Genomic DNA, 17,342 nt, shown 5'->3' on the forward strand with positions numbered 1-17,342 from the left:
GAAGTGACTCTTTCTGGAGTGACCTCTTGTGGGCCAACACGTAGAGAGCGATTGGGTCAACTCCCCGAGAAGAAGGAAGAGGCCACAGATTTGGTCATAAAGTGAAAAATACCATTTAGTTAGAACTGGTTATACTGGTGGCTTACAATCCATATCTGAGTTAATGTATAGGGTATAGAGAAATCTATATATTTGAATGTGTATATAAGAAGAGAAATAAAAATTTATTCTGTCCTCCAAGAAAATGAAAAGGCAATTTATATCCTAAAGAATAAAAAAACAAAACATATTTTTTAAAAATACCAAAAAGAGAAGAAAAAGTACAAGATCAATAATGCCAGATACCTGAGAGAAGAGAAGAAGTAAGAAAAGTCTGTGTGATTTGTCTTGAAAGTGGTTGTCAATGACCTTGGAAATACTCTGTATTATAGCGTTGAGGCAGAAGCCATTGTACTAGAGAATGGTGGAGTGATTAAAAAAGGGGGTGGCTGGGTGGGTGGCATTTCTTTTGAGTACTGTAACAAAAGAAATATCAAACAAAATGAAACAAATATCAAGCAGGGATTCAAAACACACATCGGAGAAGTCGGAAAATAAAAGAGGAAATGGGATAGTAGTTTCATGGGGAAGAGGATCAAGCAGTGAACTTTTAAGACTGATCCATCTTTGACGACAGAATGCAAAACAACGTAGTGGGAATAGAAAAATTACACCTACTCATGAAAGCAGGGAGAAGTGTGGGAATGAGCTGCTAGTATCTACTTCATAATTCCGGAGACAAAACATGGATTCCCAATGCAAAAAGCTCTCCTTTCTATTGGCTAAGTCTTCCTAGTTAGTAGCCAGGATGCTGGAAGACTAAAATTATTGGAGAAATGTCGCCTTGCATCCCTCACCTTCTAATTGCATTAATCTGCGGTGGTTAACTCTCACTAGCAGCAACCAATATGAGGATTGATTGGAGGCAATTTCAGATCTTCCTCGATATTACTTCAGGCCCGCATCTGCGGAAAATCTATTTGTCCTGAATGGATTGCGCTGGTCTACTCAAGTGATTTCAGAATGGGGAAGTCAGAAGAGATTGGATTTTAAATATTAGATTATTTTATATTGGACTTGGGATCTAATATTAGATATTAAAGTGTAAAATCACATTGTCCTTATTGCGAGCCTTCTTCTCTGCCCTGCTGCGGGATCAGTATTGTTTTACAGGGCAGCGTGTGAGGGCTCAGGAGCGTCCAGGGGAGGGAAGGTATGTACAGAGCTCCCGGAAGGCTGGGCCGCCCAAGCTCTCCAATGAATGTCTCCCACTTTAAGTACAGTCATTCGTTTGCATAGGACGGCCAGATCATCTTCGACTGCTGCGACAAAAGAAATGCCCAGCACGAGGGAGCAAATGCCAAGCTAACCTGAAGAAGGGAGGAACCTGTCTGAGTCATTTGTGCTGTTGCCCTTCAGAGGAACATTCTGGTGGCCGCCGCACAGCCTGGTATGTCAACGCCATAGAAAAAGCAGTAGAAAGTCCAGCTGGCATGGCTCAGTGGTTAAGCATGAACCTATGAACCACGAGGTCAAGGTTCGATTCCCAGTCAGGACACATGCCCGGGTTGCGGGCTTGATCCCCAGTGTGGGGCGTGCAGGAGGCAGCCAGTCAATGATTCTCTCTCATCGTTGATGTTTCTATCTCTCTCTCTCCTTCTCCTTTCCTCTGTGAAATCAATAAAAAATATATTTAAAAAAAAAAAAAAAGAAAAAAAGAAAAAGCAGTAGAGAAACACAATGGAGACCCTTACTCTGAGGATCTCAACTTACAAGACCACAGCAGGTCGACACTGCTTTCCAGTGGCACTCTTTGGACGTATGCCAAGAATAACCAGTCTTGAATAATGCTTTAAAAAAATATTAAGACCAGAAACAAAACGTGCCATTTTGAACCCTCACAGGAAACGGGTATTTGATTTTTATTGAACGACGAAAAGGCCCAAGTTCTTCAGAAAAATCACTAGTAAATTTGTTTAAAACAACAACAATAATAAAAGTGAATATCTATTGTGGACCTACTATGTGCTAGGACTGTTCTGAGTACTCTATTCCAAAACAAAAGAAACCAGCAAACCAAACCGACGGGGAGTGTGCTGCTATTATTCCAATTTTGCATCGGGGAGACTGGGACTTATGTGACCTGGCAGAATATGGAAAGAACAAAAGCTAAGTTGTTTTGTTTTGTTTTGAATGATGAGATAACGCAAGGAGAAATAGATGCTCCAATATTTTCTTCAGCTCCTCGAATGGGCTACGTTGTACCCTCCAGTCAATGGTGTTCATCTCAGTGCTTCCCAGTCTCTTCTGTGAGACACCAGTTCCATGTCATTATACTAGTAACTAGAAGCCCACCCTGCGAAATTGCACGAGACCCAGACCCAGCGCGCCCCGGAACCCAGCGTCAAGTCCCTGCCCACCCGCTCGCTTGCGCCTTGCTGTGCACGCAGCCCTGCCCACCTTGAAGACAGTTGTGGATGGAGATAAGAATGGTTTCCTGCTCTAACCTTTCCTTCTCAGGAGCGCTTAAATTGACCTTCGTTGGAAGGTGAGAATTGAACAGAGCAACACTAACTTGTTCCCATGAAGAAATCATATGACGTTCAGCAGGTGCCTTTTGGCGTTTGGTCATGACGGCGTGATGGTGTCACAGCCACAGGGTTTTTATAATAGAGATAAGAACGAGACAGAGTATAATTGTCAAGTAAGTCTGGGAAATGCTGGATTAAAATTAGACAGGTCTCCTTGCTGTGTGACTTCTCATTTTTATTTTTGGTGCTGAAACCCAGAATGCAATCAGGGATTATATATATATATATTTTAAAGAGAAAGGGAGAGGGAGAGAGGGATAGAAATATCAATGATGAGAGAGAATCATTGACCGGCTGCCTCCTGCATGCCCCCTAACGAAGATCAAGCTCACAACCTGGGCATGTGCCTTGACTGGGACTTAAACCAGTGACCTCTTGGTTCATGGGTCAATGGCTCAATAAACGGAGCCACACCTGCCAGGCAAGACCACCTGTTCTGGTAACCTCCTATGCCAATTGGTACTCCAATGGGGATAAGCAAGTGATGGTCAACCTGCACTTGACAATTCTAAGAAAAATATTTTAAATTTGCACTACACAGAGCATATGCTTATCAGGGAGTCAAAGCAAATAAATTGATCAGCTAGGGCTTATTCAGGAACATCGTTCAGTCAAGTCAACGGGAACCCCAGCCAGGCCGGTGCAGGCAACCACCCCATCACAGCTGCCACCCATCAGTCAGCAACTGTCAAACACCACTGACTGGAATACTCATCCTGACTTCAGCGATGCTACAATGCCAGTGACAAAGTGCAACTTAGGATCGATTGAAAATGATCGCAACACACATGCCAGGGGCTGGAGGACCCTTTTTTTCATTTCTTGTCAATGATTTTATTTGTGAATAACTTCGGCCAAATGGGTTCTTGGGTGACATATTCGCCACTATTTGCACATCTGAGGATGTCTCCTCATATGAATGTCACAATTTCCTTCCAGAAATCCTAGAATCGCTCCATGGTCTTCAGGTCTGTGAAAAGGCACTTGAAGACTAGGATGAACGGTAACGTTAACTCCTGCTGAAGGAACCTAACGTTTCTACTCTGCAACTTATGAAATTCATCATCACCATCTTCTAGAAGTTAAACATTTTAACAAAAAAGAGTTTGTGTCATTCCCCTGATTATTCAGTTACTTGGGCCATGATAAACTCCTTTAACTGCTATTTTGGGGTCCTTTTCCTCCCCAGAATTCTAAAATACAGGTTATTATATCTTCAATGATGCATTTTGATCCATTGCTTGAGTCTATAGGTTTTATCTCCATCACTGACCTCCTTGCCCATTATATTCTGGGCTCATTTTTTAAACCCGTGATTTCATTTTCGAAGTATTCTGGGTTTGGCTGATTTGATTACCCGCGATGTCAGGTCTGCTTTTTACTACTTTCAAATAAGATTTTTATTTCAGTTATTGTCATTTTCATTATGTAGCACGCTCTTCTTACCCAGGCCTGCTTTGGCTCAATAGAGACAATGTCCCCTTTTATTTCATTAGGAATAAAAAGTAGGTAATTTTGAAAACCATAGCCTCTGTTTCATGGAACAGATCAGATTTATTCCTGAACCCTGAGGACTCGACTCTGGCTGTGGGGCCGACTGGATGCTCGGGCGCTTCGTCTTCGAGACCGACGTGTGGATGTTTTCAACCTTGAAGGTGAGGTTTTGCTTGAGTGTCTTCAGCAGCAGCCACTGTTTTGGGAAGAGATGACTATGATCCCGCCACCTTCCCCCTCAACCAGCGGAGCTCATGTTCCAGAGCACACAGGCACCCCCTGGGCAGCTGTCTAAGAATGCAGATTCCGGAGCTCCATCCCCAGTGACCTCAATGCAGCACAGCTCGAGGGGCGTGCCAGGCACCAACATTTGTTAAATGTTTAGTATGAGGTTTGCAACTGTACAGTAACACAGAAGAACAATACAGCGAGCCATTCTGTACCCATCACCCAGCTTCCGACAGTTATCATACGACACTTGGTTCTCCAGACAATGTGAAGTGAAAACAAATGAAGGCAACTTCCTACTGTTTCGGAGCTCATGGGCCCTGGGAGACCGCTGGTTTCCAGAGCTGAATAAGTGGTGATACCGCTCACCAGGGCGATTAGGTGAAGCGGAAGCTGCATGGACACTCGACGGACTTTCTCTCGGTGTTGCTACAGGATTCCAGGGTTAAACTTAGTGAGCAACTGGCTGTGTGAATCTGGTGATCACCAGTGGCCAGCGGCTGGACCCAGGGGAGGTTATATCAAGTGGAAAGATCAACAGGTTGAAAACGGAGCCTGGGTGATACCACCCTGGAGGGGATACATAGAGCCAGATGCGAACAGGAAGGAGCCAAGGTGGATGAGCCAAAGGCATCAGAAGAAAAGAAGAAGAGTGGGGCGAGAGGATGTGAAAGTGGGACGAAGATGGCAAGAAAGGGAAAGAAAGGGGTTAAAATATCTTCTGAATCAGGAGCCCACCTTTGGAACTAAATCAAATACTGTATCTTTATATTTCGTACTAGAGGCCCAATGCACGGAATTCGTGCAAGGGGCTCGGAATCCGCCGCTGTGGCGGCTGCCTCTGCCTTGGCCCCAGCCCACCGCAGCTTCTTCCGGAAGGTTGTTCGGAAGGATGTCCGGTCTAATTAGCATATCACACTTTTATTATTATAGATTTGTTGAGACAATTTTGAATCTCCCTTCTGCCTTCTCTTATAATAGTGTCACTCATACACTTTATATGTGTATAGGTACTTTATATACAGTCATAATAACAGATACGATTTATTCAGTGCCTATGATGTCCCTGGTTCTTCATAAACATATCATTAATTTCCAAGCAAACCTGTAAAATCCTTATTGTCATCTCCATTTTAAAGATGAAGGAACACAGTGTTCCCATAACTGATTCAAAGAAGAGGGGAGTGGAGCTAAGTTGGGCAGATGTCAAGGTCTGACTCTCTGTACTTACACCACAAACCCATCACTCCCTTCAGGTTTCAACCGTCTAAGCTCAATGCCTTCAGATGCATCTTCATTAAGACACAGGGAAGCCAATGACTAACAGCAAGGATATGTGCTACTTGCCAAACCCACGGGAGAAACTGGATTATCGAATCCCCTGGAGAAGCAGAAGCAAGCAGATCTGCTAATACGAAGCAAAGTGAAGAGGGAGAGATCTGCAACGAATAAACCAAAGGAATGGACCAAAGGCTTAGGTAATGAGGCTTAAAATAATCACCTGTAAAGGGAACCAGAAGCAAAGAAAGGAGGTTGAGTGAGACCTCCAGGAGAATCAAAGGGACAGAAGTTGCTCCACTGGGCTCCATTTTCAAAAGGCAAGAGCACAATGATTCCTCCTGCACATCGCGTCCAACCCTCACGTAATTGCACAACCCCTCTCTGACACTGAAAACCGAACACGCTGTAAAATCCACGGGATGCCTTTAATTAAACGTTATTCTCAAAAGCAAACAGGAATGGATTTTGCAAAAGGGCAAGTGAAAATCAGGTGTCTGTGTGCTGCAGAGAAGTCCCTTATTGGGTGCACGTTGGTGGATAGGATATTGGATGAAAACACTCCCATCGGGTCAGCTCACAGTATGCGCTGGAACACTCTGAACTTGAGATGAACTCAGACCCACAGCACATGATGTTCTGAGGAAATGCCACACGCTCGTGGATGAGTAAATGATGCCAACGAAAGCCTGGGGAAAATGCTGAGGTATTCCCGATGGACACTGAAGAACTGTCAATGCACTAATCTCTATCGCTCCACTGGGAAAGCAAAATGACCCCACCCTCCTAACCATGGATTCCATGAAACTGATGACTTTTTCAGGTCACCCGCTTCATCTGATCTTCATCCCTCTACTGTCTAGCCCAAGTGTGACTACTGACTCACCAATAACAAGACAGATGTTTGGGTTATCTGGATTCTTTTTTTCAATTTTTCAATTACAGTGGACATACAATATTCTATTAGTTTCAAGTGTACAATATAGTGATTAGACATTTATATAACGTAAGAAGTGATCATCCAGGCAAGTCTAGCACCCATCTGGCACCATACATAGATATTACAAAATTCTTCTTTAAAAAAATATTTTTTTATTGATTTCAATGCCTACGATGTGAATCCGGTGGTCACCAGTGGACGGGAGTGGGAGAGAGAGAGAAACACAATGATGAGAGAGAACCATTGATTGTCTCCTGCACACCCCCTATTAAGGATTGAGCCCACAATTTGGGCATGTGCCCTGACCGAGAATTGAACCATGACCTTCTGGTTCATAGGTTGATGCTCAACGACGGAGCCACGCCGCAGGGCCAACAATATTCTTAATTATACTCCCTATGCTGTATTTTCCATCCCTGTGACTATTTCCATAACTGGCAATTTGTATATCTTAATCCCTCCCCCTTTTTCACCCATTCTCCCAATACCCATCCCAGATGGCAACCATCACTCTGTTTTCTGTGATTATGAGTCCGTTTCTGTTTTGTTTGTTCATTCCTTTTGTTTTTTAGATTCTCCAAGGAAATGAAATCATACAGTATTTGTCTTTCTCTGTCTGACTTATGTCACTTAGCATGAAACCCTCCTGGTATACCCAGGTTGTTGCAAAAGGCAAGATTTCCTGCTTTTATCTATGGCTGAAGGGGTTATCTGTCTGATAGTGTGGGGAGGTGGTGGAGAGGAGAGAGGGGAGGAGATCATTCGCTCCTTCCCAGTCATGCTCAGAGCTGGCCCAGTTTTGGTTAGACATATGGCAACCCATGGGCACGCGGCCTGCAGGCACACAGAACAGCTAGCTCCGGACATCCCTGGGGATGCAGGCTGGAACTCTGGCCTCATGAATGGCCAGCTCTCGCCCACGGGTCCTCAGATGTTACTGTGAGTCAGAATCACAGGTGACGTCATTAGTAAGTATTCAAGAGCTTGGACCACCTCAGTCCTACCACATTCAGTCTCTGGAGGTGGAGCCCTGGCATCTCTGGTCTCCGCGGGCTCCAGGGTGGATTCAGCTGGACCTCACAAATGAGGAGTCACCAGTCTGGCCAGGGGGTCACACCTCATGGGCCAGGATGCTACCTACTCCCTGTGCAACAGATGGTGCTGGCGGACGCTGGTTCTGCCCTGGCAGCCAAGGTCCTGGTTGGCGCTGCTGCCTGTCGGATTTACTCTTTCTTTGCAGAATCCTTTGTCTGCTTCCTACCATGTGGAAACGAAAGGAAACAAAGGCACAAAGCCAATATACTGTAAACATTACAAAAGTAGAAATGTCTGAAAAATACATAGGAGAAAAAAAATCATGTATCATTCCAAGATCACCACGGTTAAGGCTGCAGTGAATTATGTGTACTGTGCCGAGCACCAATTCCAGCATGTAATAATTACAAGAGTTTTACCAAAAGGTTGGTGAAGCTTGGGGAGCTCAACAGGGTTGAGTCACATGTAATTTTCCTGTTGGAAACGGCTAAAAGGCACTTCCCCCAAACCTGAATAGGATTGTTAGCTGCCAGACAGCTCAGGGCATTTTATTGCCTCCTGTTGGCCAAACACCTGAACAGCTGTAGGCTATTCCTGAAAACTGACAATCTCTGTAAACCCTTTGATACCATACCCTTTGAAGTGTATATTTCCACCTTGCCTTGGGACAAATTGTGTTTAGTAAAAGCACGGGTCCTTGGTCAAGGTGAGAGCCTTCTAGCTCCTTCAGCTGGAAGCTCCTCTGACCCCCAATGCCTTTCAAAAATACCTTTCGTCCACGGACTCCTTCTTAATCATCTACGCGCAGCCCCTTTCTCCAGAATGCTGAACCCTTTGTAAGGCTGGGAAAAGAACCCCGGCAGTACTGTATATCCAGATAGTTAAAACGATCCTTTCATGGAATTGTGTGCCCCGTTAAAAATAATAATCATTTTCCTTGAGTGGTATGTGCCTTGTGCACAGTGCTTTATATTCATTATTTCATGGAGTCCTCACAGCATCCCTCTAAGGAATGCACAACTATGCCCCCACCCATTTCATAGATTAAAACATTGAAGCTTATGCCCTGGTCAGTTTGGCTCAGTAGATAGAGCGTCCTGGGTTCGATTCCAGCCAAGGGCACATACCTCGGTTGGGTTGCAGGTTCCTCCCTGGTCCGAGCTCTGGTCGGGGTGTGTGCAAGAGACAACCAATCCATGTGTTTCTTTCATATCGATGTTTCTCTCTCTCTTTCCCTCTCCCCTCCACTGTCTCTAAACATCAATGGAAAAACATCATCAGGTGAGGATTAAAACAAAAAAATTAAAGCTTAGAGAAGTCACTGTCGAGAGTGGCAAAGCACTGGCAAAACAGTCTCCTTTCTCACTTCAGTATTTGATCTGCATACTTCCAAGATACTGGGAACATTTTATAAATAACATCGCTAATGGCCCCCTACTCTTCTCTTCTTGGACTCTACCATTTGCTCATCTGATGCTCTTAATCCAACAATTCTATATAATAAAAGGCTAATATACAAATTGTCCCTTCAACCGGGAGTTTGACCGGGAGTTCAACCAGGGGGTGGGGCTGGCTGGCCAACCTCCTGGGTCCCCTCCCCACCCCCTGGCCACCTCCAACCCCACCTGTGCACGAATTCATGCACCGGGCCTCTAGTGGATTATAAATTGTTATAATGTTGCAGTCACTATCTTCATAAATTTAGTTTTTTTTTCTGTTTCCAATTATTTCCTTAGGAGAAATTCCTAGAAAGTGAGTCAATATATCAAAGAGTATAGATATTAAAAAAATATAATTCTTGATGCACATTGCCAAGTTGCTTTAACAAAAGACCATAAAAATTTCTGCACACATTTTTCATCGGCTCTGGCCAAAATGTTTATATAGCCATTTCTCATTTTCCCTAATTATATATAAATCCTAGGTGACCATCTTTGTACATTTATCTTTCCCTAAGTTCCTGATTACTTAATCTCAGTTTCTAAAGATGGAATGGCTGGATCAGTGGGCACCCACGTTTTAGAGCTGTAACACCCATGGTGCTTCTCAATTGTCTGCCAGAGGATAACAATCATATTCCCAGCAGGAAAAGTGGGTGACCATTTCTTCACACCCTTGTCAACACCAAACATTTTGTTTCTTTCTGAATATTATTTTAATTCTCACCTGAGGATATTCCCCATCGATTTTAGAGAGAGAAAGAGAAGAGAGACAGAGACAGAAAGAGAAACATAACGTGAGAGAGAAACATCGTTCGGTTGCTTCCATATGTGCCCCGACTGGAGATCGAACTCTAAACCTTTTGGTGTAGGATGACACTCCAACCAACCAATGCCACCCAGTCAGGGCTCTGTCTGAATTTTTAAGAACTAAGGATGTAGAAAAGCTTTTCACACGTTTATTGACTGTTCTCTTCTTTCTTTCTTGCAAACTTTTTAAAATTTGTGTCCTTTGCTTTCACTTTAAAAAACTCTTTGGGTTGCAAGTCTCTTTTTATTATTTATTTGAAAGAGTTATTTATATTAAGACTATTAGCTTTGTGGAATCCATTGTGAAGTACCCCCGGTTTGTCAATTGCGTATTTCTTACAAGTGTTTTTGATGGAGTAGAGTTTAAATTTTAATATGATCACATGTGTCAGTATGGTCCTTTATGGTATAGAGAAATGTGTTTTCACACCACTAAATGTAAATATTCACATCTAATTTCCTTCTTATGGCATTGTTTAATCTTTAAATCATTTGAAACATATCTTGCTGTGGGGTATAATATAAAACCCTAATATATTTCAGGTAGTGAATGAATAAATTTAATCCACAGCATTCCTTGAAAAATTAATTTTCCCCTTATGTGAAATACTACCTTTACATTTATGAAAAAGACCCATACACATATAGACACAGACACATAAACATTGTGTATATAAGTATGTTTATATGTATGCATACACACAACATATAGATACATACATGTACACATATACAAACATACATATATATGTATGTATTTCTATAAAATACTTTAAAGTATTTCTACAGGTATAACCAAGACATTAAATATTGTAATTCATTGATTTATCTATATCTGTCATTCATTTATTCAATGCATATTCTTGAGTAGGTTCTACATACAAGCATAATTAGATGAATTATACTCAATCTTATTATTATATACTAGAGGCCCAGTGCACGAATTCTTGCATGGGTTGGGTCCGGCTGGCCCGCCCCAATCGGGGTTGGGGAGGCCGATTGGAGGTGGAGCCTGGTAGGGGGAAGGGGCCACGGGCGGTTGGCTGGCCAGCCCTGCCCCCTGGTCGAACTCCAGGTCAAACTCCCATCAAGGGGACAATTTGCATATTAGCCTTTTATTATATGGGATTGACAGGGAAGAGGTCTCACTATTTAATGAGAAGTTCTACTGTCCTCTAAACTTTAGGGCACAAATGGTCCCTTTTGGTCATTAAGCACTTCATCATCTCAAGTACAACAGCATGTTTTTATGTAATTTTACAGTTTTTGTTTGGATCTATATGAAGAAGATAAGTTATTTGTGGATAAGGACTGTCTTCTCAGTACCCCTCCCAATGCTTGGAAAATGTAGGCTTATATGCACAATACACATTTGAGATACATTTATTCTCTTAATTAAAAGTTAAGTGTAATTCATTTATACTAATTTTACAAATGAAGCGGATTCAAGAAGATCAAATGATTTATCCAAGATCAACCAATCAATGACCCAGATCTCTTAGCTTTCATTCCAGGAAACTTTCTATCCACATAGCTTTTATTTTTTCTAACATTTAAAAAAATACATTTTTATTGATTTCAGAGAGGAAGAAAGAGGGAGAGAGAGATGGAAACATCAAGGATGACAGAGGATCATGGATCAGAAGCCTTCTGCATGCCCTGCACTGGGGATTGAACCCGCAACCTGGGCATGTGCCCCGAATGGGAATCAAATTGTGACCTCCTGCTTCATGGTTCGATGCTCAACCACTGAGCCACACTGGCCGGGCTTTTTCTAGCATTTTGATGGCTCTTCTGGCTGGGCTGCTCTGGGAAAAACCTTGGCACAAAGGCAGGGTGGGTGAGGCTCTTAAGCCATGACTACGTGTGTTATCAAATCATAAGGAAACTCGTATGCATTGTGAAATCATTCCGTTCTATAGTTTAATATGTGTATAAACAAACATTATGTGTCCGGCTGACTAAGTTATTAGTGGTATAGGAATTAAATACATACACTGGAAAATTAAATACACATGGCAAAGAGATAATGCTTGTTGAAGTAAAGAGAGAAATGTTAAAGATGGTTCTATCATATGTTGAGGTCAACACTTTTTCAGTGGAAACATATTTGAAATTATAATTATGCTTAGCAAAAAAAAATACAATTTATATGAAAATATCCCTTGCTTTGTTCCCCAAATCAATGGATAAAAATCAATTAATATAAAAAATTAAATCTATTTCTGATAGATTACATTCTAATATATGTACTAGGGAATCTATGAACAAAAATCTGCAATAAATATTCAAAAAAAATTTTTTTCTGAATGCTTTCTCTAAGCCAAACTGTATGCAGTATCTATAATAATCTATAATAATAAAAGCATAAGCCAAAACCGGTTTGGCTCAGTGGATAGAACGTCGGCCTGTGAACTGAAAGGTCATAGGTTCGATTCCGGTCAAGGGCATGTACCTTGGTTGTGGGCACATCCCCAGTAGGAGGTGTGCAGAAGGAAACTGATCAATGTTTCTCTCTCATCGATGTTTCTAACTCTCTATCCCTCTCCCTCCCTCTCTGTAAAACATCAATAAAAATATATCTCTTAAAAAAAAAAGCATAATATGTTAATTAGACCGGACAGCCAAATGACCTTCTGGACATCATTCCAGACGTCCTTCTGGACGAAGCCGCCGCAGCGGGGGCCAAGGCAGAGGCAGAGGTGGTTGGGGTGATCAGGCAGGCGAGCAGTTAGGGGTGATCAGGCAAGCAGGCAGAGTGGTTAGGGGCGATCAGGCAGGCAGGTGAGAAGTTAGGGGTAATCAGGCAGGCAGGCAAGTAGTTAGGGGCAATCAGGCATGCAGGCATAGTGGTTAGGGGCAATCAGGCAGGCAGGCAAACAGTTAGGGGCGATCAGGCAGGCAGGCATAGTGGTTAGGGGTGACCAGGCAGAGGGTTAGGGGTGATTGGGCAGGCAGCCAGTGGTCCTGGATTATGAGAGGGATGTCTGATGGGATCAGGAATAAACTGGCGGTTGGACATCCCCCGAGGGGTCCCGGATTGCGAGAGGGTGCAGGCCGGGCTGAGGGGCCCCTTCTCCCTCCCCCCCGTCATGCACGAATTCCGTGCCCCAGGCCTCTAGTCCATTATAAAAGAACTAGTGATCCAGTGCACGAAATTCGTGCACATTAAAAGGGGATTAATTAGAAGAAATAATTTAATATTGCTATTTGCCCTTTCTCTATAATAGAAGTGTCAGAGATGAAAGAAAATTAGTAAAATGTATATGAAAACCTTCCTCCTGTCAGAGTCTGGGGCACACCACAGGACCCAGAGTCAAGTCCCTGCCCACCCACATGCACCTCAAAATCCTGTAAGACCCACACCCAGCCACCATCCCCCCCTCCATTGGGCTAGATCCAGACCTGGCCAGTCCCACTCTTGTCAAGCCCTGCTGGGCAGGGGGCATAGCCTCAGGTCCCCTGGTCCAGCGCCAGGACAGGGGATGTGGCCTGAGGTCCCCCAGCCCAGACTGGGGCGGGGGGCATGCCTTGAGGTCCTCCGTCAAGCCCTGCCAGGTGGGAGACACAGCCTGAGATCCCCTGTCAAGCCCCACTGGGTGGGGGGCAAGGCCTGAGGTCCCCCATCAAGCCTCACCAGGTGGGGGGGGTGCAGCCTCAGGTCCCCTGGCCTGGTGCTGGGGCAGGGGGCATGGCCTGAGGTCCCCTGTCAAGCCCCACTGGGTGGGGGTGCGGTCTGAGGTCCCCCGGCCTGGTGCCGGGGTGGGGGGCGCGGCCTGAAATCCCCTGTCAAGCCCCACCTGGTGGGGGGCACGGCCTGAGGTCCCCCGGCCTGGCTCTGGGGCTGGGGGAGCAGCCTGAGGTCCCCTAGCCCAGCACCAGGACAGGAAGTGCACCTTGAGGTCCCCCGTCAAGCCCTGCCTGGTGGGGGGCATGGCCTTAGGTCCCCTGGCCTGGCACTGGGGTGGGGGGTGCGGCCTGAGGTCCCCTGTCAAGCCCTGCCAGGTGGGGGACGTGGCCTGAGGTCCCCTGTCAAGCCCTGATGGGTGGGGGATGTGGCCTGAGGTCCCCTGTCAAGCCCCATGGGGGCGGGGGAGGGCGTAGCCTCAGGTCCCTGCTGATTGCTCATTAAGGCTCCTTATGAGAACTTGGCCTCAGCTGTGGGTGCAGCCATCTTTGTGACGGAGTGATGGTCAATTAGCATATTCCCTCTTTATGAGATAGGATGGACAGGACACACCATCCTTCCCTTGTGGGATTTACAATCTCTTGGGAAAGAATGGCAAGCAGTGACTGGAAGCGTAGTCTCTATAACAAAGAAAAGCTTCTAGGCTAGAATTGAGAAAAGACTAATTCTAAATAAGTGGTATTTACGTTGAGAATCAAAAGATGAGTATAAAGAAGCTTGGGGAGGGAGGGGGAGTTGCAGGGCGGGAAAGAACATTTCAAGGCAAGGAGAGGTGTTAGAGGAGAAAAGTTGGCCCCAGTTTATGAAGCTTTAGCATTCACACCAACCTCTCTATAAAAGGAGAGGGCGGGAGAGAAGGTGTAAAGGGAGGGCTTTAAAAATGTTTGGTTGAGCCCAGCCAGTGTGGCTCAGAGGTTGAATGTCGACCTATGAACCAGGAGGTCAGGGTTTGATTCCAAGTCAGGGCATATGCCTGGGTTGCAGGTTCGATCCCCAGTGCGGGGTGTGCAGGAAGCAGCCGATCAATGATTCTCTCTCATCATTGGGGTTTCTATCTCTCCCTCTCCCTTCCTGAGATCAATAAAAAATATCTTTAAAAAAATAAATGAAAATGTTTGGTTGCGACTGAGCCTGTTTGATGACTGATATGAAGGAGTCAACTGAAGCTGCATAGATGGGAGGCGAGGACATGGCCGATAGCATCAGTTCTTACGGGGAGAGGAGAGAAACCCAGCGTAGAGGGTGGCGGGGTTGGCCAGCTCCATGGTGGCAGGAGAAGAAGGCCTGGAGCTCCGGAGGCACCCTAGCGCTTAGATTTGAGGGTGGGAAGCTGAAAGAACCCACCTCTCCGATGGCCCCTGTCTTCTCACGGAGGCAGACTGTGTGGTGGGATGGAGAGAAGGAAGGAGTCTGGAGGATGCACAGATTCTGAAACAGTCCTCAGCGCCAAAGGGAGGGACGCCTGACTAGAGAAAAATCATACTTCATTACAGTGAGACTCTGTGTGTAGACGTGCATTACCCACAGCTTCTCCTGACTTTGGTCTAGGAAGTCATCTGAGAAATTAGGGAGAAAGGAAAGAAAATCATTGAACCCTGATTCAAAAAAGACTTCAGAACGATTCATCCAAGGAGACCCTGAATGGATAACCTTTCAGTAAAACTCAGGTCTCAAACCTTTTCGGAATAGAAACGGTCCTTGACGTCCATTCACCACCAAACTTCCAGAAAGGATGGTTCCCACATTCTCCTTTCCTTCACCTCCACCTCTTCCCTCAATCCCTGGCACTCGTCACTGAAGTGCTCAAAGATACGAGTAAATTAACTGCAAACTCTTTGTCTTCTTCTTAGATCACCTTCCCTCAAAATTTGACATTCTTTAAAAATATGTTTTCATTGATGTTTGAAGAGATGAAGAGAGAGGGGGAGAGAGGCAGAAATATCAATGAATAGTGTATTATCTCTACCTTTTTTATTTAGGTAGAGAGGAGATATGTAAAAAGAAGGAAATGTATTCTATACCTTATATAAAGTCACATATGCACCATGCACATTTTATTAGGTTTCTGGGTCCACAGCTGGTCGCAATTAGACTTTCTTTTATAAATGAATATGCCTATTATTCTTTTGTATCAGTAAGAGTCCTGTATGTGCAGGAGAAGGAGTCTCCAAAATGCCTCAAAAAACCCCACATAAAAACAAAAAAACCAAACCACAAAAGCTGCTGTAAGTAGCTATGGAACTTTGCACAGATTTTAAAAGTTTATATAAATGTCTAAACATCATTGTACATAAGGGTGAAGGATATGCCAAATTTTGTTGGTCTGAAAAAGTGTACTAATAATTTGCATAACTTTGGAGGATGAGATTTATACTGTTCCTTACAAAATCTTTGGAATTGAAATAAGAGAGATTATGGATGTAACAACGAATCACATCAATAACCAGTAATTAATATTTATCTATAAACCATTCTATAAAAAAAAACACACACAAAAAAAAACACCCCGCCATCAGCAGACAATAGAAAGCGCATTGACAAAGGCACTTACTCTTGAAATATTCACCCTAAGGGAGAAACTTTAACAATGCATTTCTCTCTTCTTACTCCCATCCTTTTATTATAAAATCTTTTTGCTTCTCAGAGCGTGCAGCTACAACAAACAGTCATACACCATGCGCACACTATCTGTGGGGAAGCAGGTATAAATTACAGAAAGACAATTACGGCGTGCAATCCTCCACGGTGTTCACCGATGGGTGCTGTGACAAGTTTCAGTTTGCTAATTTTTCCATGGATGGTGCCTATGTCCTCAGCAGAAGGCCGAGGCATTCCAGGGACAGCTCACCAGCAGTGGCAGGCATACAGTGAATTTCTTTTTCTTTTTAAAAAATGATTTTATTGATTTCAGAGAGGAAGGGAGAGGGAGAGATAGAAACGTCAATGATGGGAGAGAATCATTGATCGGCTGCCTCCTGCACACCATTGTACATAAGGGTGAAGCCCGCGACCTGGGCGTGTGCCCTTGACTGGAATCGAACCCGGGAACCTTCAGTCCACAGGCCGATGCTCTTTCCACTGAGCCAAACCAGCTAGGGCTCCAATGAATGTCTTGAAACACTCTGCAGAGCATGGGGTTGTGACTGAGGCACGCCGGTGAGGTCCTCAGGTCTTCCCCATTTGGCAAGCAGGAGAAGAAAAGTTCATGATCCCTTTCCACCCTCAGCCACTCCTACGCCAAGGAGTGCTCTTCATTTCTCCACAAGCACCTGAATAATTAAGGAACGATGCCTGGAAGGTGGGGCTCCTGGGTAATCCCAGGCAGAGAAGCTAAAACAAAAGCAGCTCCATGCCTTCGACTGCCTAAGGGAGTCTGCCCCGAACACCTTCGCAAATGACAAGTGACTGCAGGCGGATCTGTCTTCACAGGCTCCCGGACCTGCCTCCTTCTCTTGGGAGGAGAAGCTGACATTTATTCTTTATTGTTAATTCTATCACTAACTCCACTGGGCGGCGGGGGCGGAGGGCTCCCCACCTGTGATGAGAAGGACAACAAAGGCAACAAGAACAAAGGAAAGGCTCTTTGCCTCCACTCGGGGCCTTTGAGGCCAAGTGCTGGGCTGATCTGCAGTCCCCAGCATTGTCCCCGGGCTATCGATCCTGGCCCTGTGGATGCCAGGCATAAGTCGGCTTTCTAAAATAACCCCAATTTCACGGCTGGTCATAAAGCTCTCCTCGTTTCTGACGATTTCTGACCCGCGTCAACGCTGCCAATGTCCACCGCCGTTTCTAATAAGCCT

General features: G+C 44.6%; 1 protein-coding gene across 8 annotated transcripts in view; it reads right to left on the reverse strand.

Moving 5' to 3' along the window:
• The window catches only part of NTNG1 (netrin G1), a 248,577-nt gene that overhangs the window by 136,697 nt on the left and 94,538 nt on the right, over positions 1–17,342 (reverse strand). The window lies entirely within an intron of this gene.

The sequence above is a fragment of the Plecotus auritus genome (genome assembly GCF_963455305.1).
Source record: "Plecotus auritus genome assembly, chromosome: 12".
Classification (NCBI taxonomy): domain Eukaryota; kingdom Metazoa; phylum Chordata; class Mammalia; order Chiroptera; family Vespertilionidae; genus Plecotus; species Plecotus auritus.